We start from the raw sequence: 23,958 nt of genomic DNA, 5'->3' as shown, positions 1-23,958 counted from the left end.
CAGGCGGGGGCGCAGCGGAGACGGCGGCGGTGGCGGCCTCAGGCCCCTGGGTGAAGGTGGCCCCAGAGCCCACGGTGAAGATGGCCTGCGGGAGCGTGACAGTGGTGGTGGCGGCAGCAACCTCGGGCCCCATGGCGAAGGTGGCTGGTGGGAGCGGGACCCTGGTAGCCCCGGGCCCCATGGCAAAGGTGGACGCTGGGAGAGTGGTGGGTTTGGGTCCTGTGGCAAAGGAGGCTGACGGGAGCACAGCGGAGACAACAATGAAGGTGGCTGGTGGGATGTTGACGGTGGCGACGACAGCAGCAACCTAAGGCGGAGGTGGCCGGTGGGAGCACAGCGACCTCAGGCCCCGTGGCGATGTCGGTGGCCTCAAGCTCCGGAGCATCGGGTCCCACAGTGAAGGTGGCCAATGAGATCATTCAGTCTCCCTCATTTGGGTCACGGGCGGCCACCCCACTGCCAAAAGACAACAGTGGGAATCTGTATCTACAGTGGAGCCCAACAGCAGCAACACGTTGGCTTTCAAGGGTTCTGTGGTTTCAATGGCAACCACAAAGAGGCACAACAACAACGTCCCTGTGTGTGGGACTCCAGAAGCCAAGCTCCTCAAATTGCCCTGGTCTGATGACAACCATAGTCCAGCCCTTTTGGAAGCCTTCAAGGCTGTGGTAGCAGCTGGTGGGAGTGGCTGGCTGGACCCAGTGGCAGTGGCTGTAGTGAAAACAGAACTGGATGTGGGCTGTTCCTCTGAGGAGAACCTATGAAGCGGGAGGAGAGAGACAAGTGGCAAGAGCAGTGAGCCACAGCAACTCACCTGGACCCCCACCTTACTTGTGACAGAACGCAAGAGAAAGAAGAAGCCCATTAGCCAGAAATGCACAACCTTGGTGAACTTTGTACCATCCACTGATAGGATAAAGGAACCTAAGCCCAACCCCCTGGGATCAGAGGAATGAGCAGAGGCCTACAATATGGAGCCCATGTTGTCATTTTTCCCACCAGAGTCCCCCATTAGAAGCATGGTACCAGGTGAGTGGAGTGGGAGGGCTTCAGCCTATGGAGTTGTATAATGCACTCCGCGGCCACACAAGATGTAGAGACTGTGGGTTCCAGGGAATGATGCTTTATCTTTAGAAGTAGTCTGAAGATCATTTGTGTATTTTTTTTCCTGTTTCTTTATGATGTATGGGAGAAAAACCCTAAAGAGATTGATATACATATAATGGTGCAGGAGAAGTAGAAATGATTCTATGATTTTCTGTAGGTCCCTGTTTCCCCTAGAAGATGATGGGTGACTAGAAAAAATTAGGAATAGGACATTTGAGAAGCCAGGCTACCTCTTCTCAGTTAATTATGGTTTTTGTTGGTTTTTTTATTTTTATTCAGACTGTTTTTAATATTTCTTGTTTTTGTTAACACTTCTATTTTCTCCTAATGGATGTTTGAGTTAAATAAATCTTAAATTATGGCCTGAGGGAACTCCAAGTTCACATCTGAGGCTTCCAAGGAATCCTCCAACAAAAACAGGGAATACCTGGCACACTGCTGACTCTTCCTGCCCCCCCTCCCACTGCTACCCCTTCCCCATCTCCACATTGGCACTTCAGTCTTCCTCTGTACTTATATTCTTCTTTGGTAATAACGCTTCTTTTTCGCTTACATTACTGGGGTACTTTGCAGCCTCTAATGTCACTGTGGTATTACCACCATAACAGTGAATGAGTGGCAGGGAAAATGTTGATCTGTAAGCAGTAACTAAATAACAGAAAATCTTAGTCAGTTTGGATATGGAGGTGCAGGAAATATAAACGGCTAACTGTCAAAAGAAGTCATGCTATGAGCTGAAGGTTACTTGTATACAGTGTCATTGTAGTGATTTCGGTCCCAGGATGTTAGAGATTCTCACCAACAGAAGTTGATCTAATAAAAGATGTTACCTCACCCACCTTGCATCTCTGGAGATTACTTGACTTTCAGTGAATGGAGCAATGGCAAGGAACTGTAGCAGGGAGTGCATTGCAGCTGATTCAGAATGAAAAGGTGGAGGTGAGTGAGACAAGTAAAGAAATCTAATGTCCTGTGGATTCTAATTTCAAATCTAGGGGAAAGTGAGCCCTCATCCTGATTGCTCTTTTGGAAATATGTAATGTATTCTGAAATCATCTTAATTCTAAAACAAAATTATGCCTTTCCCCTTTTTGATTTTTCAGTATCTTTTGTTGTTTTCTTACCTGAGGTTATGTGACTTAGTCTTTCTCTAATGCTTGATTTCCCAGGAAATGTGGGACTTGTAGGAAGTAGAGATGGAAGTCATATGTTCAATCAGCTAGTTTGCATACCTGCTACCTGACAGTGGCAGGATTGTTTGCTACAAGACTTTTTTTTCCCCAGTGCTGTCTAGGTCTGAATATCCCAGTCAATGGAGTTTCCACTTCCCTATTACACCGCCTAATATATGTCGCCACCAGGGAGTACTTTCTTGTATTCAGCCTTTTTTTAAAGCTTTGTTCCATTCTTTGCTGTTAGTTATTACTTGAATTGAGGTAATGCCTAGAGGCCGCTGTCAGGAATGGGTCCCTGTTCTGATTCATACTGTACATACCCACTGATGATGGTCACTGTCTTGAAATTTTCACAGTCCCCAAGCATTACTGTAAGTTATTTATCTTCCTCCTTGGTGTTTATATCGTTCACGTATTTGATTGCTACTTCTTGATTGAGTACCTCTTGTTGTGACTGAGGGGTGATATCTGTGATTGGCTGGATTTTTCTTTTTATGTTTTGGGTTTTTTTTTTTAAATTCCATGTTCTTCCTATTAAGGCTCTTCTTTCTTTTCTCCTTCATCTGTTTTTGACAGCCTTTGCTGCTTCCTGGTTTCTAAGTCTCCCCTTCCCAAACTCTGCTCCCTTTCCTCTTTGTGCTCATACACATCCATGTATCTAGTTGTCCCTCTTCCAATTCTTGCTTGTATTGCGGGCAGAATTGGAACAGGAGTACTAGTAGCCAGCAGATCGTGATTTGGGAGTGAGTGACTGGAATTAGCATGTGCTCTTGCAGTATGAGAATGCATGCATGCAGGACAGCAGTCATGCTGATGGGATACGAGGAATTAATACAGAAAAGCAGGAATGTTCTATGAAAATCTTGCTTAAATTTGATCATGGCAAGAATTTCTGTTGAGTGACCCTATAGAGATTGGTTTCAGAGTAGCAGCTGTGTTAGTCTGTATCCGCAAAAAGGAAAGGAGTACTACATGCATCCGATGAAGTGAGCTGTAGCTCACGAAAGCTTATGCTCAAATAAATTTGTTAGTCTCTAAGGTGTCACAAGTACTGCTTTTCTTTTTTCCTATAGAGATTAACAGCCTGAACAACATGGTATGAAGAATCATGAAGGCGACCCATCGCAACCTCAAAACCAAATTGACAACATTGTGCATCTTGTATGGGAAAGACACGTGACAACAGGAATAGGATTTAATTAAAACTCTGAGCCTATCAGTGAAGGATGTTTGTGGGGAGTTTGCTTTGAGCTTTAAGGGAAGTAAGGTGCATTTTAAAGTATAGATCTAAGGGAAACCAGCCTGCTCATCATGGGGTTGGTTTTTACTCTTTTCTTTGTTATAGTTTGGTACTTGAAAAACTTTCACACTTGTTAGTTTGGATCTTTGTTTTTAGTCAGCTAGGACTGGTGTTCCTGGGGTGATAGGATATAGACCTTATAGGGTCTGTAAAATGATTAACTGTATGGTGTTTTATTTTTAGGTGGTGATAACTTTATGCAAGCTGAACCAAAGAAAATATGGATTTGCGGCCATTCTGTGATTTTGGTGACAAAGAGGAGGACAAGCACTCACCCACATGGGCTGCAGCTGGGTTTCCCAAGTTCGAGTGCATTTTTGTATTGGCATGGCATTCAGGCAATGCTGTGGGATCAGCTCTTGCTTCTTCTTCATGAAATTTATCTCAGGTCTTTTCCATCAATTATAGTAATTCACCTTGGGGAAAATGATCTTGTGCAACACACCAGTATGTCACTCATCGTCAAAATGAAAAATGACTTGGGCATCCTTAGAAGGGCCTTCCCTGATGCCCATATAATTTGGTCTTTGCTGTTGCCAAGGCATTTTTGGAAAGGAGCCAAAAAAACAGTGAATATGAAAAGGCACGGAAGGGGATTAACAGGGAAATATCCTATTATTGCAGTGAAAATGGCATAATGTTTTTGAGACACGATTTAATCACTTACGATAAGCCAAATATGTTCCTGCCTGATGTAGATGAGCTGTCTGATGTAGGAGCTGATGTTTTTACAGCAGATTTAAAAGGGGCCCTACGTTCCTGCCTGGGCTTTGGTAAAGGCTAATCTGCTTTTGTCTGGGGAAATGAATTTTTCAGGACTGTTCCATGACATCCCATCTGTGCACGGGAGTCTAGGTTTTGCAGGGCAGGGAGGGAGATGGTCATACCAGTTGAAAGTTGAAGCTTCCTTGCTTGAAACTGACAGGAAGGAGCATTTTGCAGTTTCGTGCACATCCCATTGTCCTTGGCAAGTTCTAGATGTGGCAGAAGTTGAGATGGGTTTGGGTTGCCCACCCATGGAGTTTCACAGGTCTATGAGGTCTGTGCACAAAAGACTAGTAACTGGACAGATACATTAACTCACTCATGAGGTTATGTTCATTGTGTTAATTGTATTGTTCGTTTTGATCCCTCATAGCAGTATTGTTGTAGACAATAAAATGTAATTTAGGATTAATGAGTGTCAGATGACTCGTTCACATGTTTCCAGCTTAAATTAGATGTGTGTGGAATAAACATTTTTGTTTATTAGAGGTGTGTTTATACACACGTGCACGCACCATCAGTTGCTGGCTTCCTCACCATCAGTTGCTCTGCAATCTGTCCTCAAATAGCACATTAATTTCTGGCTATACTCAAGGACTCTACCTTCCAGCACACTACTGGCTTGGATGCTGACCTGCAAACAAGTCCTCTACCTCTTTGTGCCTCATCTTACCATTTCGTAGTCCCATTTCAAATATACCCATTTACCTACCTCAAGGGGTATGTTAAAGATATTAAGTGCTCAGTAGCTAGGGATTATAAATTTTTTTTTGTACTTCTATATAAGAACACATAACTAGTGGGAATTTTCTCATGAGGGTCCAGTGAGAAACTTTTTCTTGTTTTTGAGATCATTTATATGAACAGCGATCAAAGAGCTGACTGTTGAAATGCCATCTAATTCTTTCCCTATGTTTGTGTTAAGCCTACAAGTCATCGCTTAGAGGGATCGGAATAATGCTGTTGATGGTATACTGGCCAAAACACGTGTATATTATGTTTATTAAGTGGCTTATACTGAGAGGTCATTAGACTGGGAATGGCAATAATTCCATGACTTCCTATCTTTGCAGGGAATCTGGAATGAGGGTAAAAGGGGGTTGGAATACCATAAGCTTAATTGCCAAAAATGGGCAAGAAGAAAAGTTGTCAGTTACCTGTGCATCTTTTGGAAGACGTGAGGTGGAAAATCTGCGCCTCTCTAAGGCAAGGCTGTAATAATACCAGAATCTCCCAAGAGTGGAGAAATTGGCCGATGACCTCTTTCAATTGGCAATACATAGTTGTTGAGCATTTTTTTTAGCAGGAACATATTTGTAGTGTGAACAACGCTGTACCCTTTTGTACGTTAATAAAGTTATGATTTTTGTGTTCTCTTCAAAGATGTGATATATTTGTATGCCTTGGTGAATAGCAGAACCTTGCATGCATTTTGCTTTGCATTGCAACCCGAAAGTTAACATGGAGGGGAGAGCTGTTCCTATTGTGGGGGACTGTTAAGTAAAATTCATTACTACTTCATAAAGATTTTCATAAAGGTTTTCAGGTAGGACTGACACATGCTTACAAATTTTTTTTTCACCCCATTTGGTTTCTATAATGGCACTGGCACAATGCCACTCTTGATGTCTGTCAGTGACACTCAGAAATGAAAATATAATTAAAATTTAATTTGTCGAACAACTTTAATTTTTCTTGGTATGAAGTGAAACTTCAGAGTAGTGCTGAGTAAAACTTTTAATATAGCAATTAGACTGCCAGTCTTTTCCCTATGCCTGTGCCCGGTATCTCTATGAATAAGGCTTTATAGGCCTAAATGTCAGTGCTCCATAGTGATTAATATTGTAGTGAAAACAATTACACGGTATTTCTTTGTAAATGCTGTGGTAGCCTTTCACTTATTAGGTTGTACCAGCCTCTGTTTTTGATCTAGTCTTGGCTAGAACTTGCATGTGGTACTGAGGTACTACAATCATTTTAATATACATACCTAGAGAAATGGGGTTCTCAAGGAGTTAACCCTTTATTCCTCTGCTCCTTTTTCAAACTAGCATGATCAGACCATTCCCCTTAAAGGGTAGATCGTTTGTAATAAATACTAATGAATGATGGTCTGGCTGTCAGGTGGCATTAACAAATTATTTTATTATATTGTTGCCTTCTCTTTTGTCCCTCCCCAAAGGCCAAGCAGAGAATTTAAAATAAAAAATTGAGGGCAGTGTGATACTTGTCTCACTCTGATACAAGTGATATAAACGTCATTTTACTTTAATGGAGTTACTCCTGACTTGCACAGATTTGAAAGGGCAATCAGGCTTAGAGATGCTGTTAGGTCATGTAGTTTGACCTGCTGTGTCTAGGTGACAGTTATGACATCTCAATAATACAATTGATCCTCTAGCACAGGGAACAAAGGCCAGTGGTGGCTTCAACTTTCCAGCTCTGGTCTCTGCCCATGGTTACGTTGTCATTGGTTTGTGTGTATTTAACCTTTTAAATGGAACTTTCATACGCAATGTATTTCCATTCTGAATATTTAACGGAAGACTGATTCCCTAGAAGTATTAGCTACTTACAAAACATATGTGGGGAAAAGGACAGTGTTACTGATTTAGGCCAGAATTTTCAAACTGGGTGCCTAAATTTAGGTTCCTAAATAAGAGGCTTGCCCCCACTTTTTTGCTGTTGTAGAGCACTGAACCTTGTAAAATTACCTATATTAATGAACTTCTATGGAGTTAATAACATTAGCCTTTGGTAAGATGCAGTAAGTGTGTTACAGCTTCGTAAGAAGTGGTATGCAAATAAAATTTAATTCTTTTGGTTTAGACAGAGTAAAATAACAAGTTTGTGTTACTCTTATGAACTGCTGTATTCTTTTCTATTTATGAACAAGTCTTTGTCATCTTATCTGATAAGATGCACTTTCCCATGGATATATAGCATAAAATTTTTGTTGAATGCTTGCATTTACTTAGGAAAGTCTAGAATATAGTTTAGAAAATCTGTAATAATACTTAACCTTACATGGAGCTTTTTATCTGTAGGTTTCAAAGTACTTTGCATAGATGGGTAAGTATCAATAATATATAGAGAAGGGAAAACTGGAACATCATTATTAGCGCATATATGTGTATGCTGTATGTATCACTTCTATTTGATTGTTGCTGACAATTTAATAGCTTGATCTTCAAAGACAATATGCAAAGAAATATATCCAGATATTTCTAGTTTTCTGGAAACAACATAGGGAATCCAAGTTGTCCCATAGTCTTGTCTATGCAACGATTACTTGTAGGATACTGAAATGGGTATGCCATGCCCTCGGTGAGGACCTGTGACATTATCCAGGGTACAATCTGGACAGATGGACAGCTGTATTCTCTCAGATCTCCAACCTGGGGTGTGTTTTACACTGCTGTTGCTGCCATGAGCATAGAGAAATGGAGGAGAGAGGTAATTTGTGGTGTGTGTGTGTGTGTTTTCCCTATTCTTGTACCTTTCTCCCCTCCTTGAAGGTCATCTCCAGCTGGGATTCAGGGGGCATCCAGTCTGTTTACACGGAACTCCCAGCTGTTTTCCATTGCATGTAAATTTCTCACACCTTTTTTCCTGCCAAAGAATGGTCATTTAACTAGGTGATGATCTACTTGATTTTATTGGCTTAAGCCACCTGGCTTAGTTGCTGGTTTGTCTTTTGTTTCTGAGGAACTGGTTTGTGCCTGCTTTTCTAAACTTGGTGCATTTTACAGCAATGTTATACAGTAGAATCTTATAACTTTACATACAATGTTGAGACACATATTTTACCAGGACAATAATGTCCAGCAGATTGAGTTGTCAAATGATACCTCACAAGGTATACTTTGTACAAAATACATCATGGTCTTTGTAAAAAGATTTCCATAGGGTTATAGCCTGTCACAGGGTTAGTGCATGCATAGGACCTGCTCCAAAGCCCACTGAAGTTAGTGGAGTTTGACTTCAGTGGGCTTTGGATCAGGCCCACAATCAGGTAAATCTGTTTTGAGATGGCCATTGGCTAAACTGTTTTTTTTTTTTTTCCTCTTATGTCAATTTAGTCTGTGATAACCTTGGAAAGTGCTTGGACTGACAGCTTTGGAAACAGACCTGTTCACAGAAAGGTGCATCTGGAGCAGTGCAAGATGTACCATGCCATCCCCAGTAACATATCTTGTTGGACGGCATACTGGAATGAGAACTGGACAGATGTCAGCCAGGACAATAGAGGGCTGCAACTTTATTTTGATGTTCACAGTTATAAAATGTACATATCCCTGACCTCAGAATAACTGTGCTATACTATAAATCGGGAGTTAATCCTGGCAGATTAAGGGGCAGACTCCTGCTGTGGTGATTTGCTAGGTGCAGCAGAAGTGCTGTCAGAAAACTGTGATTGGCACTCTGATTCTCTCCCTCAATCCTGATGCAGGTTAGAGTAACCCTTAGGCTAGGGACTGCTGGAGTGTTACCCCTTAAGATTCTTCCCTTCCCTGCAAGTGATGTTTCCGTTGCACTGGGGCCGCAAAGCGGGAGATTCAGGAACTCTTTGCACATTGAAGATTCTCCCACATGGGGATTTGGGAGCAAGGGACTTGTGTAGATTTGCACTCCTTGAGTGCTGCAAAGGCAGAGATCAGGAGCAGAGAATGTGCCCCTGAAACTTGAAAGGGTCCTAGTACAATTGTGCTGTCAAAGCTGTGGCCTACTGGCCATAAATTATATAAAATGATGTGTTGAGGTAACTAGACATTCCCAACTTTCCTTATCAGGTTGATCAAATTACCAACAGTAAACAGCAGCTTTGCCTGTTAGAGGAAAATGCAGCTGGATCACTAGGTAAGAAATACCCAATACAACATTTGGCATTTTGTTTGGCTGCTCTCTGAAACTAACCATTTTAGACTTGTCAAGCAATGAATGGAGATTAGGGTGATCAAGTTTGAACTGATCTCTGCAAAATGCATTTTATCAGAACAAAATAGCCTAGGACATGAGAAAAAGTTGTAACAATCTCAGGATATAAGCCTGCTCTTCCTTTTGCAGGCCTTTTTTAAGGGAGAATTCTTTTGATAAAATCACCAGTGTTTGAAAACCTAGAATTAGAAAACTTGGAAGTGTGGGAATGCCTATCTGTGGCCATTCAAGGAACCTTAACTCTACCCCTGTATCCTGCCAAACTTCCATTCTCTTCACCTGTTGTACTTAATGAGTAAGATGGAGAACTTTTAATGCAGGGCTTTCAAATGAAGATGGTTTTGATGAGGACTAAGTTCACAGCCAGTGGCTGCAGACATCTTAAATCTGCTCCTGTTTGCCGAGCTGTGGAGTGCATGGGTTTCGTTTGGTACAAATGTATCAATTGTGAAGGTGTGATCTTCATGCTGTGGCTCATGTAAGCTACTTAACTTTTAGTCTAGCATTTGTAGTTCTAGGTACAATAATTATGCGTCTGTGCTAAGGGGTCAAAGTAAGGCATTCTTTGGGGCATTGTCTGGGTAATTTTCTGAATATGATCCATTTCAGTGAAGAGATGCAGTAGTGCTCTCTGCTGGAATATGGCCTTAAAGAAAGCAGGAGCCATTGTAGATATAGCCATGTGGCTTTCTTTCAGTCCTATACTGGCATTTGAGTGCTCCATATGGGTTTCTTCCCGTAGGCCACACCACTGTGTTTCCTACCTGCTGCCTTCCCTCCCACGCTCTCTCTCCATTGTGGCTATCTGCATTTAATGCAAAAGGAATTTGGATAGTATTTTGAATAACTTCCACTAATATATGTTCCTCAGAATTAATCAAAAGCAGCAGTTCTCACTAAGATACAACAAGCTAAAACAATGAGGAGTTCCTAGGCCAACCCATTTTGGAGTTATGAGCTAAAATTAGTTCAAGAAGTCAGATCACTTCGTTTTAATTAAAAAACAAACAAACAAACAAAAAAAGTCCGGTGGCACCGTAAAGACTAACAGATTTATTTGAGCATAAGCTTTCGTGGGTAAAAACCTCACTTCTTCAGATGCAACATATCTCTTAAACACTGTATCCAATTTTACTCCTATTTTTCAGGATCCTAAGAGCACAGTCTGCTTTTGCAAATTTTTACAGCGCTTGTTTTTCCCCAATATTAAGAGATTATTATTAGTGCCAAAGACTCATGCATTGACAAGGCAGAAGGAATGCATCCTGATTGAAAGAACAAAAAACCATTTTGGATGCTGCAGTGTTACGGTTATAAAATGATCTGTCTAGTTTTTTTAGAAGGTTGCTGATCACTGCGGGGTTTGAATACGGCAGTCCTGGGAAAAATATTAGGACTGCTATTTATCTTTTCAGAGTAGCAGCCGTGTTAGTCTGTATCCGCAAAAAGAAAAGGAGGACTTGTGGCACCTTGGAGACTAACAAATTTATTTGAGTATAAGCTTTCGTCCGATGAAGTGAGCTGTAGCTCAAGAAAGCTTATGCTCAAATTTGTTAGTCTCTAAGGTACCACAAGTCCTCCTTTTCTATTTATCTTTCGTTTTTATCAACTATCTGGATTTAGTTTCTTGCCTCAAAGATAAGACTTATATGCATTATGACTGATTTTGTGGATGTGATCTCTTCTGTAAGTCCTCTCTCAATGTCAAATGGAGGAACCAAGTTATTAGCTCGTGGGCATGTGCACATTTCCAAACTACATTTGTGGAAACAACACTGGGCAATAGGAATCTACAACGTTCAAGGTAAGTCCAAAAGATAAAAACGAAGCATTCCTATTTATAGGAATGCTTTTTTTTTTTTTCTGGCAAATGTCATGTATCCCAAACTGTGAATCCAAGTGTGTTCCCCAGAAAACAAGTGCTAAGGTTGTGGGTTGAGCTGAACATATAATGTAAGGCAGAATACGGAGTTGCTGTTTGTGTAAAAATGTCAGATGCAGAGAAAACGGAGATTAAATTGTGACAATTATTATGAAGTTGGCACAGCAGAAATTCAGGATGATTCTGAGAACTAGAATGTCAGTAAAGAGACTAATCTGTACATGAGAAGGTAGGAGGGTGCCACCAAGTTATCAAGTGTGATGAAAGGAATTGTTTGAGTATAGATAATGCAAGGGGTGATTAACAGAACTGTGGGCATCTACTACAGACATTCAGAACAGGAAGACAGCAAGACCTAAGAATTCATGAGATATTCTAACTGCCCAGATATCTGTTGGGTATCAAGCAACAGCAAAAGATTCCAGAGTTCTGCAGGGCGAAGCTAAGGTGCAGAACGTAGAGGTTTTCTACCAGACGAGAAGCAATCTGAACCCTGTTTCTTATTGAGAGGCAGGTGCTGCTTGAGATCATAAGATTGATGGGGAAGTGGACACAAAACACAATGGAACATAGGTTAGAAATACAGAAAATTAATGTCACTTGAACACCAGCAATTTGGTGGTTTGCATTAGAGTAGTGCCTAACAGAGTCCCCAACTCGGATTGAATTCCCATTGTACTATACACTAAAGGGAAAAGCTTTCAACTGAACTTAAGTCCCAAAAGAGACAGGCTCCTAGGAGCTGAAGTCTCAATGGAAATCCGTGGGACTTGAATGTCTAAGTCACTTGCACTTTAAAAATTTGACCCTGTACAAACACATAGTAAAAAAATAACCCGTATCCCAAAGAACTTAGTCTAGCTAAACATCCTTGAGGAGCAACAATTAAAATATATGCAGAGAAAAATAGGAATGTTGAAAGAGGCTTGGAAATGGTGATGGGCATCGCTTCAGACAAGAGGCTTTCTAATGTGATGTTGCGCAAAAAAAATAAAGGCCTATGCAATTTGGGCTGCATATACAGACACGCATCAAGAAGCAGAAGATAACACTTTCTTATACATCTCCAGTACAGCTGCACCTGGAAATGGCCCTTTCACTTTTAGACAGCTCAGAACCAGCAAGCTGGTTGGAGTTCAGAGAAGGACAATACAAATGATTAGGGTGTGAGAGGATGCGATTTAAATTAAAAGGTAAATGTGTCTAGCTTTTACAAATGACAGCTAAGGGGGAGGTGACGTGAGTTATCAATTATTTGAGATGAGTCTATGTAGTGAGGTGCATAAGGATAGAACTATGTAGTTGAGAGGGAAACTTGCAGAATTGTAGGAAAAATTTCTGGATTGTGAGACACTTGGATTATGGATAGTTTTGTGAGGGAAGAGGTGGAAGCACTAGCACTTAAGACTAGGCCAGGCAAAGCACTGCAATATGTAGAGAATAATCGTAAATTGGCACCTTTACCTTCTATACATTGATGTGTTGTGTTGTGAAACTGGTGAAGAAAAGATAAACGTGCTTTTGTTTACTTTAGTCCAAAATGAGATGTACTTAATCTTGTCTTCTGCACTTGGTTTTTGTACCCAACCCCCTATGCAAAATAGTCATGATGACACAAGTTTAACCTCTGAGAACTTTATAGTTTATCACAAAATGAAGCCTGTTAAATAACAAACTTGTCTCAATAAAATCTAGTGGAAACTTAATGTTCATATCCACTATAGAATTAACATAGTAACTTTGTGAAAGCTGTTAATTAAGAAGCCTAATATTTACAGGGCCTCATTTCAGAGGTTCTGAGAGTCCACAACACCAATGGAAGTTGTGGGTGCTTGGAGTTTCGAAAAACCAGGTGTATGTTGACTTAGAAATATTAAATGCTTCTATTGAAAAACAGTCCTCTTCTGGACTCCCAGTTCTTAAGACTATACCCAGGACTGTATCTTATGTTTTTGTGCCCAGAACAATGGGGCCTAACTTGGTTGTGGCTTTTAAGCATTACCATAATATAAATGTTAAACTTCCAGGTGAGAAGGATGGGTGCACACTAGAGACCATTCCAAGCTGGAAAATCTGGAAATAAGTATCCACAACTATGGGGCATCCCTTTTCCAACAGGTAAAATGAAATCCTGTCCTTTCCATGTGCTTTTCTCGCCCTAGTAGTAGATTGGGAAGGCTGTGGTTGAACTGTCCTATGGGTATAAAGGAAATGGAAGTATCATGTGTTTCACATTTTGAATGCTCCAAGTCATTGGCACTTGTCAGCTGCCAAACTGTACTGAAAATGACAAAAATAAACTAATAAAAGATAAATATCTTGTATTTAGTCCATGTGTCTCTTCTTTATTTCCATCTCCAGAGAGGCTGGTAAACATAAAAACAATCTGCATTTTCTGTTGGCAGCAGCCTGTTGACTTTATTGGCCACGACTATGGTTTTTATATAATAAACCAAACTACGGGGGGCACTAGGAAGGGGAAGAAGTGAAGAAGCCAATCACCTTCTCTTGTGGGGAAAGGGAACCCGTAGGCTCTCACTACAGCTCCAAAACTGGCAGCGCTGACTGTGGGAGTGGAACATGTATCAGGAGTACATGTTGTTTTAATTCATGACCTTGGTAGCTTCTGTTTGCAAAATGCCTGTGGAGCACTGGCTATAAAGTAAATCTGCTCCCCTCAACTTGCAGAGGGAAAACTCTTAATTTTGATATATGCTGCAACACCATGAGAGCTGAGCAAGTAATGCACAGTTTTGTTTTGCGTTGTGTTTTTAAGACGTTCAGTGGGGATAAGTGCAACATACCATCTTCAGAACAATGACAGCAGTGATATAGGGGCATCCTTGTTAGAAGACAATTCATCCATACGTGACTTGGAAAAGGATGGAAATAGGTAGCGCAAATGGACTTTCCAGCAGGCAGTGAAATATAGCTTTGTGCTCTGCTACCTTTTGTCACAGCTCAGCTGCGTTATCCTTTTGAATTGAACCTTGCCAGCAACCATAGAGAAATCAGAAACAATGCACTGGTAATTACTTGGTAGTCCACTGGATGGTACCGTCACTGTGCATGCTTCACTATTCTAATTCTGAAGGTTCCTGTGCAGTACAAAACAAAGATTATTTCAAAGAGGTAAAATGGGAGGGGGGAGGAGAGAAGTGTGTGCAAATCTTTTCTATTTAAAATGTAGCTCACATCCTCCAACCCCACATGTTTTGTGATCTGCCTCTTAACCAAAATTCCTCAGAGCCTCTTGGCTGGACTCTGATTAGTATAGATGAAAATGGCAAGTAGTGCCCTAACCAGCTGCCCTCATCATCCTCCTACAATTCCAGCCTTTGAGTGATTATGCAGCAACATGATGTCCAGTTGGGATTTTCTTGGTTTGTTTTTTTTTTTTTTTTTTTTAATTAAGCTACTTGCAGATATTATTGTGCCTAAGAAGAAAATAATGTGATGTAGCTCAAGATTAACATGGAAGCTTTTCCCTCAAAAGTGAGCATTGCTGAGCTTTTATGTATGTTTGCAGGATCAGTAAGGTGCAGTAAATTAGCCCAGAATCATCCTAGAAAAGCTTGCTATGCATTATATTTCCTGTTTTGCAGAGGAAACCTTGCTTAGCCAGAGCCCAACCGTTGAGTTTTGTGTTTGTTTTTTCCCCTGCAGTGTCAGATAGCCTTACTCGTGTGAAGTTAGGGGATCTGAAGATTGGTACTTGTGACTTGTTCTAATGTCCTGGTAAAATCCTGTTAATGTGACTTAATTCACTTCTGTCTTACTAAAAATGGGGAAAGTCTATCTCATAGAACACTTTTTCTCTGGACAGATCCTAAAGTATTTTAGTTGGGTGCCTGTATCTGCAACTTGGAAGGTGGAGCTATTCAGCAGTGCACAGCAATGCTATTGTGACTTATAGGAAAGGACGCAAAAAAAATAGAGTCCAGATGCAACTGTAGTGTGAGCTATTTCTGCTTCTCTAGTGTTGGGGTTTTCATGCGAGCCGGACAAAGCACAGCAGCCAATATGGTTGGTAGCTAAGCCGTTATTCTCTCATTGCTTTTATACACTCCTTTTACATAATATTTTCAACCCTCTCCAAAGTCCATCACCCGGTCACGGAGACATCTCGTTGGGCGAGCAGCCTCAGCACGGGCCATGCATGTGCGTCCTTCCTCTTGATTGGAGCACAGCTGTCCGCTATCTGTTGTCAACAAAGTCTGGTGTTGCCAGTTTGCCTGGATCACATTCCAGCCTGTAACTCTTTTCTCAAAGCTCATTAAAGGTTCACCGCGGCCTTGACTAGCTCATAAATATTCTTAACTAGCTCACAGATACACCGTGTTCCCTCACTCTAGTCCTGCCTATTTCCCAGTTGCTGGAACTGGGCTGTTGATGACTAGCCAAACTGAAATTTGTTCAGAATGTTGGTTTAAAAGAAAGATGCTCTGAGTCTGTGATGACGACAAGTGACACAGGCCTTGGTTAAACAGCGCATCCTAAAGATGGTGGTACTTGTAACATAGTTTCTTCCGCCAGCATGCTAGAGCAGGGGTGGCAAATCTGTGGCTCCGGAGCCACATGCGGCTCTTCAGAAGTTAATATGCAGCTCCTTGTATAGGCACCAACCCCCCAGGGCTGGAGCTACAGGTGCCAACGTTCCAATGTGCCAGGGGCTGCTCATTGCTCAACCCCTGGCTCTGCCACAGGCCCTCCCCCAGTCCACCTCTTCCTGCCCCCTCCCCAGAGCCTGCAGTGCCCTCACTCTTCCTCCCCACACCAGCCTCTTGCATGCCATGAAACAGCTGATTGGGAGGTGCAGGGAGGGAGGGGAAAGTGCTGATCGTTGGGGCTGCCGGTGGGTGGGAGGCCCTAGGAGCGGGGGTGGGGCTGATGACATATTACTGCGGCTCTTTGGCAATGTACATTGGTAAATTCTGGTTCCTTCTCAGGCTCAGGTTGGCCACCCCTGTGCTAGAGCATTGATTCTGCACTGACTCAAGGCGGAGTGCTACATACTGCATCACCAGCACGCTTCTCTCAGCATGTTGGGTTTTTCTTCAAGGTCCCCGCTGCGAATATCAACCAGACCTGACTCTAGCTTATGAAGTCTAGATGAAATAGTGAGTAGGTATGGCTGCAATGGATAACAGGAGGTGTGAAGGTTACATCTGTCCAGGATTTGACGATAGACTGCTACAAATAGGGGTTGGTGTTGAGAGGTTGCTGCCTTTTTTTATGGGGGTAGTTCCTTATTCCAGGGACTTCAATGGGAGTACTGGGGAATAAGGCCCTATTCAAGATGGAAAAGGGGATCAGATTCTGTTCTGCTTCAGTCTCTCACTTTGTGCATAAGCCTTTCAGACTCAGTGGAAGAGTTCCATACTGGGATATCTTAACACATGAATTCTAACTTTCTGCCTGTATCACCTAAGCCAGAATCACCTGAAGCTGACAAATGTGTATTGAAAAATTAAATAAATCCTTCCTTTCATGTCAACAGGGTCTTTTTTTTTTTCCAAAAAACCCAAAATATTTTGACTCAAAATAGAAGTGCCTCATAGGAGTTATAGTTGGATGCCTTATCCTCCAATTTGTAGTTATAAGGTAAGAAGCAACCATTGTGATCATCTAGTCTGACCTCCTGTATAAAACAGCCTATGGATCCTCCCTGAATTAATTCCTGTTTTCCAATATGGGCTTAGGTTCTTTGGCTGGACTACATCTCCCATGATGCATCATGGTTGGGGCTTCTATGATGCAGCCCTTCCTCCCCACAAAGAGGGCAGGAAAGTGGTGCATCATGGAAGATGCAGGGAGTTTAGCCCATAGAGAAGAATGGGTACATAAACTACAACTTCCATGGGATGCCATTTTGAATCAAAAGATTTTACTTCTTGGGTATTTGGTATTGTGATGAGCTATTTAAACATTCTGCAGAAATCAGACCCTTTTGTCGAAAAAATTTCATTTTGTTGAAAATCCAGTCTTCCCTCAAAACAGTTTCAACAGAATGTTTTCAGCCAGTCCTAATACACAGTTCTCATTTTTTTTCTGACTTGGCTGCTGGGCATAGCTTCCAGGCATCTGAGGGGTTTCTGGGGTTCTCAAGGCTGTCTCCACAATCTCAAGGTAAGGCCCCACAGGTCTAGAACCTAGACCCATAGAGCTACCAGACAGCTGGCAACTCCAGGCTGTCACCCAGCGGCAGCTGTAACCGACTTGCACTCCATTTCCAATGACCTACTGTGGACACAGACCATGGGAAGTACCGCCTCAAAGGTTTGAGACAGCAGCCCCGTCATTCCTGATCAGCTCCCTGCTTTATATAAACCCCAGGGGCATTCCAAGAAGTGTCCAGGCAACAGTGCAAATTTTCTATAGCTCCTGCTTCTTGCTCTTAAATTTCTGATTTGACTTTGGCTTGATTTGGACTTCACAACCTGACTCAGAGTCTGACCCTTGGTATTGACACTTGACTACAAACTCCTCAGCTACTCCTAGGCTCAGGTTTGCTCCTGGTCTGTCCCTTGGCCTTGATTGCCCTTGTTGGGATCCTGATACTCAGTTTTTGTTAGTGTCTCAATGGAAGGTACCATTGTTGTGATAGTGGTGTTGAGTAGAAGATCAGAGGAAGGCTGAAAACAAGACCGTTTTGAAAGTTTGGGCCCAGCTCTTGTCTAAGTTCACTAAATGTGGTGGTTGTAGTCCTGATTTTTAAAAAAATCTTCTCCACCCCTCTTCCCTGTTAGTTACTTATTTTTAAAGTAACCCAGTGAGGAAACCATCTGGCTGTAGAAGTAGCTGAGAAGACTAGCGGGTCTACTGCAGTGGTGGGGCATAGCAAAACATTTGCTGTGCTACAACCTTTTGCTTCTGGGCCATGCAGTCTGGACCTCAGAGAAATTCCCATGTTAGAGACTCCATTATTTGAAAGTTAGAAATGTTGCATCTACCCTGAACACAGAGGGTGAGTACACAAGGGTCCTGGTTCAGAGTTGTACTTTACTGAGAAAGCACTAGCCATCTTTTTTCTGTAAAACTTTCCCATCAGTGGTGCTCTACTAGATGGGAGGGCTTGTGGGGCCAGGACTTTGGGTGGCAACCAGCATGGTGAGCACTGTGCCATCTCGCACTGCTCAGAGATTGTCTATACAATATGATAAGCTGCTGGTATCTTTATCTGCACTAGTGCTCTCACTGTTGCTGCCACCAAAAGCGCGGCCCCAGCAATAGTAATGTTGGGAAATTGCAAAAGGAAAGAAGTCTAGTGTAGACATAACTCCACATAGGCTCATGTCCACTCTGTGGCAGAGAGGGGCAATGCTCTCTACTTACCTGAAGAGAACTGAGCTTGAGGGTAGCACCCAAGCAAAGGACTCCTTGGATAAGTTGCTGTTTGCTGGCAGATACCTTATAGTGAGGATCTTGCTGTGGGAAAGAGCACCATGGTCTGCCCTAGTGTGGGCTCCGTACAATAGGGATGGGGAAAGGGTGAGTACTGCCCAGTACTCTACTGAGAGCTTTTTTGGTGGCTCCAGTGCTCAGCAAGTCATCCCTCTTATTTGCACAGGGAGCTACTGTACCTGTAATACCTCACCTGTGAGACTGAAAACTCATAAATAGTTGTAGTGAAACCACCTGCAGGCTGCATGCCAGCTTTCTCATTAAACTTCTTGAGAAAGAGCCCATTCAGGTCCCTGTTCTAGGTCAACATATTGAGACAAGTCCTGCTCTCTGCTGCTGTTGGGGGTCCTGAAAGGCTACAGTGGAAGTAGCATAATTCTGCTACACAGGTGTTCTCCATGTCCCCCTGTGAGAGGAGTAGAGGGCAGGATCAGGACCATGCAGATCCACAAGCCATTCTCCCTTCTGGGCCAAAGGATAGCCATACTTGGGAGGAGCAAGGGATGTGTGTGTGATGGCTTCAACCCCACTTCTAGGACACCACCTGATGTATTGAGGTTTCACTGAGCCCCTCCTGATTCCCTCTCCCTGTTTTGCTGAATTAGGCTCTCCAGCCTCTTGGAGCGTGCGTGCACACACACAAGTAAGGCCACACCCAACTACAGCCACAGACTGAAGTCAGCTCTGTGTGAGAGGATTCACCCAGCACTCACATGCACACCCACTTTGGGGAATAAACCCAAACTAATACTGTCGTGTGCTGTACAGTGCAAGCTCATAAAAATTCGCCCTCTTCCTCACTATGAAGAGAGAGATGCACAACTTCTTCTCTCCCCTGTCCCCCAGCTAGAGATTACACAAACCGGGTTTAATAATAAACAAAAATGTATTAACTATATAAAAGGCAGATTAAATGATTATAAGGGATAGCAAACAGAACAAAGCAGATTACTGAGCAAATAAAACAAAACATGCATAATAAGCTTAAGATCTTAGAGACTGGTTTCTAAATGTTATTTTAGGCAAGTTGCAGAGTTTCTGTTGCTTAGAATTCCTGTTATTTCTTACAGACTGGACCACTGTCTCAGTCTGGACTCACCCCTGCCCTTCCCCTCAGGTTAGTTTTTGTCCCTTCAGTACTTTCAGCAGACTTTCTTCTTGGGTAGGCAATGGAGGAAAGTCCAAATTAACCCCCTTCCCAGCCTTAAAAAGGATTTACCTAAGGCGAAAAACCTTTGTTTGATTCCCTCTTCCCCTACAGAGGAAAAGTACCAATAGTGGCCAAGGTGGTATTTTGTATCTGGTGATCTTGCAGTGTCAAAGCAACTATGAAACCAGGTTTATTTGCAATGTCCACAGGAAGGAACTCCAAGCAGATGGGAGATCCACATCTCCAAAGACTAATTGTCTTTTTCTAGTGGCCCAATGGATTAAGGCTGATTGCATACTGTCTGGTGAGCGTTTCTCCAAGTACACACACAGTTGTAATTGTTATAATCAAGATTCCCTAACTTCAGATACAAAAATGATACATGCATACAAATTGGATAATCACATTCAGTAAATCATAACCTTTCCAATGATACTTTACAAGACCCATTTTTCATAAAATATATCTTAGGCCATATTCATATCATAACTATATTTCTATGAAGAATATGGGGTGTAATGTCACAGGGGGATAGAGAGAGAATTGTGGCAGGGGAAAGGATTCATCCCCCAAGAAACTTGCCAACACATAGCTGGGATATGAGTGCTGGGAAATGTGACCAAGATTTCACCCATTAGTGCAAATCTCCTTCCCCATCTCCCTCCACTAAATACGTAAATTAAATAAAAATAGCACATACCCCAAACAATAAAAGCTCTACCTTAATGCAATAAAGTTGACTATTTGGTTACGCAAGAGTTGGGACATTCAGCAACAAACATTCCCCTAATGTCCTTAACTCTGCCCACTCATGTGCATGGATTGCTATGCAGCCTTTGATTATAAAATACAAAAAGGCAGTACTACAAACAGTTGCATATGTGCATTTAGAGAAAAGGGTGATTTAGAGACAAAAGCACGCCCTTGAGGTTACTTAAACAGTAGTGCTGGAAAGTATGTTATTAAAAGTCAAGTTTAAGTGCAGTTGTGGTCAGGAAAGGGACAATGAAAATGGCACATTCTCATTCACCAGCTCTGCTCCCTGCATGTGTCATTTCTACATGCTGATTTTAATGTCTAACTGCTTTTTATTGCTGTTAGCCCTGCAGAGCCAACCTGGCCCTGTGGGGTAGGAGCTGAACCTTAGTCTGACTGATGCACCAGCACTAGAACTGTGAATTGAGTTTCCACTGCAGGCAGGGTAGCACAGGTGTAACTGAGGGCAGAATTTGGCCTGCGGGAGTTTATAGATTCATAGATATTAAGGTCAGAAGGGACCATTCTGATCATCTAGTCCGAGTTGGTGACAATGCACAAGGCAAAGAGCCCAGCTTGAGTCTGCCATTCTAGCTAGAGTTTGCAGAGCTGGCGATTAGAATAAACATCATTTTACTTGTAAGCGGAACCCATTTAGGTTAGAGGCACTGCTACACAATAAACATAGAGCCCCAGGACACCATTTTTGAAACATTTTTAGAGCAGAGATGCACTTTAAGAACATCTGCAGTGTACAGAGTGCTACCTACAGTAGCTAGGGCTAAGAGGCTTTTTATTTAATGGTGCTTTATTTTGTAAAAGTAAACCAGTAATTCCTCAATAAATAAACTGAAAGACTTAGGCATTGACAGGAGGCACTCTGTCACGAGGCACTCTGCAGGAGGCATCAGCAGCTGGAAGGACTGGACTTTTTCTGCAGGAGCAGTGTTACAATGTATTTGAAGTGCATATGCAAGAAAGAAGACCGGATCCCTCTTCAACTCCAAAGCTGCTTCCTTTGTTCTTCCGGTATGGATGTCCTAGGGGATAGAGAGAAAGGGACACATCCTTTCTCCTCTTATAGTCCTTTCTCTTCTTCAAGAATCATCTCCAGCTGAGATTCAGGAGACAGGAAGTTTGTGTGGATGGGAACCTCTAGCTGTTTCTTTGTGAAGATGTGACTTTTCACCCACATCCTCTTTCCTTCCAAAGAATGGCCACTTAACCAGGTGATGTTCCATTTGATTTTGCTGACAGCTGGCTGAGGCATTGGCTAGCCTTTTGTCTCTGCGGAACTGGTCTGTGTCTGCTTCTCCCTAGACTCAGAACATTTCTAATAATACTGTACCGGGGAATCATATACCTTTACATACAATGTCATCACACACATTTTATCAGGACAATAATGATCAGCAAGTTATGAGTTTTTGAATGATACCTCACAAGGCATACTTTATACAAAATGTATCATAGCCCTGTAAAAGGGTACAGACTGTCACAGGAGGTTAACTAGGGTAATATGGTTGTTATACAGGGGATGAGAGATATCTGATGGAATCTGTGGCAAGAGAGAACATCCCATAGCAAAAATTAATCAGAAGCTGAATTCATTCCGAACCTGACTCTGTGATGATGTTCTCCATTGGTCTCTGGTATAACTTCACTGAAGTTGGTGGAGTCACATCAGAGATGAATTTGGCCCTGGGAGTTTAATGACTATATTTCACAACTGAAGCTGTATTTTGTATTTAATTATTTAGGCCCCTATGCTGGATTGCATAGTGGCTGGGTGGGGATAGAGCCACACTGAGCACAGGTGCTGTAGTCTGCCACATATCATACTGTGTGGAATCGAGATCCAAGTCGACTCTTGGGGGACTGATGAATAATTAGGAGAGTGTCTCACCTGAGAGAATATACCATAAGTCATTCTTTTTAAAAGCAAATGAATGGTTCTTCGGGCTCAAGGCGCCTCTCCATGGGCAGGCTGGGAGGTGGGAATGTTAAATGCCTGTGCACTGCATGGCAGGGAATCAATGGAATAAAGGTCTGCTTGTCAGTGCTATCCCAAATCTCTTTGTGTTAGATCTTTACATGGTTAGGAGTATTATAATAACACAACAAGCTTTCATGCTGATTCTAGTTTTCTAGAGGTGCTATGCACTTGGAACTCACAGTGGAGTCAATGGAGCTGAGGGATGGGTAACAGCCCTATGGATCAATCCCATTTTGAGCAATTTTTATAGGCAAAGAGTTAATACTGTGTAAATGGAGAGCTGTGACTAGGTTGACTTGTGCAAGAGTTTGAAAGGAACAATGTGTGACACTACACCTCGTGCTTCATGGAAATATTGTTAGAACATGATTATAGCCTAAAATCTATTTTATGCAAGATGCGTCTTGTGAGATATCATTAGAAAGGTTCGTCACAAAATGGACCTGATTTTCTATTTTCTTGCAGCTGCTAGGGTCATTAACACCAGTGCAAATACACAAGATTCTCTGGACAAGACATTGAAAGGACTGTGCAAGCCAAGTGCAACAAGTGAGAGTTGCAAACTCTGGTAATTCCTGTTTATAATAGCAGAGCATCTTGAAAATTGGGTGACTGCATGTCCAGATGAGTGTTTGTGTGGGAAATTACCTGATGGTAATTTGGGCACCCAAAAATGGGGGGAGAAGGGGATTGCACAACTCAATAATTACACAGAGTTTTTGTTGTTTTAGTGTCTTAGAAAAGTGTTGGAGATGCCTTGATAAAGCATGGCAGTGCAGTGTTGTTCTCCTAAAGTTTGTGAGATATGTTAGGCACGCCACATATTCAGCAGTACAGCCATGAAACCTGGATTAACTGCAGTGTTGCACCAGGGAGGGCCTCTTGTTAAAATGCCACTGTGAAAATGTAAACAGCTTTGGAATGATTTCCTTAACTCAGGAGAAGTTCACTACTCCCCCTTTCCAAACTGCTAAATTACCCCTGCCAGAGATGATAATTCTCCATGTGGCTCAACATCCCAAAGAGCAGATAGTTTTATCTTTTGAATGGGGCCCATTGTATCAAGTCTCAGATACTCCTCCTCCATTTCAAATTCACAGGGTGAATACTGTTGTCTTATCTACACATCCATGTATCCTTCACGACCAGGATACAAACACTCCCAGGAAGAGGCAGTTGTAACCAGCTTGCTGGTCCTGCCTTGGAACTTTGCTCTTTGGCTGTAACTAGGAAGTATTTTTGTTATAATGGTAAAACAAATCCCTTCCCTCAGCCGCTCACCCTCTAGACTGTTGCTATCATTGGGGCCCGACAGGGAGAAATTCTGTTCAGTCCATTGTTCCTTGGCATGTTTGCACAGGGGACCCATCAATATCTGACACTTCACAACAAAAATGTGCCAGGCTGGATCCGGCCATTCAGGGACCTGGACTTTCATGCCTTTAACATGCCCAACGGAGTGATTTATGGGAGTGTTAGCACCAT

At 42.3% G+C, this 23,958-nt stretch overlaps 1 protein-coding gene and 1 long non-coding RNA gene across 6 annotated transcripts in view; both read left to right on the top strand.

Annotated features, from left to right (window-relative positions):
* Nucleotides 1-23,958, top strand: part of ST6GALNAC1 (ST6 N-acetylgalactosaminide alpha-2,6-sialyltransferase 1) — a 48,856-nt gene that overhangs the window by 835 nt on the left and 24,063 nt on the right. The window lies entirely within an intron of this gene.
* Nucleotides 62-8,677, top strand: LOC119843137. Its single transcript, XR_005288874.2, has 2 exons — nucleotides 62-1,029; nucleotides 3,766-8,677. It is a non-coding gene; the product is annotated as an uncharacterized LOC119843137 (long non-coding RNA).

This window comes from Dermochelys coriacea, chromosome 14, assembly GCF_009764565.3.
Source record: "Dermochelys coriacea isolate rDerCor1 chromosome 14, rDerCor1.pri.v4, whole genome shotgun sequence".
NCBI lineage: Eukaryota > Metazoa > Chordata > Testudines > Dermochelyidae > Dermochelys > Dermochelys coriacea.
This window is presented reverse-complemented; position numbering and strand designations above follow the sequence as displayed.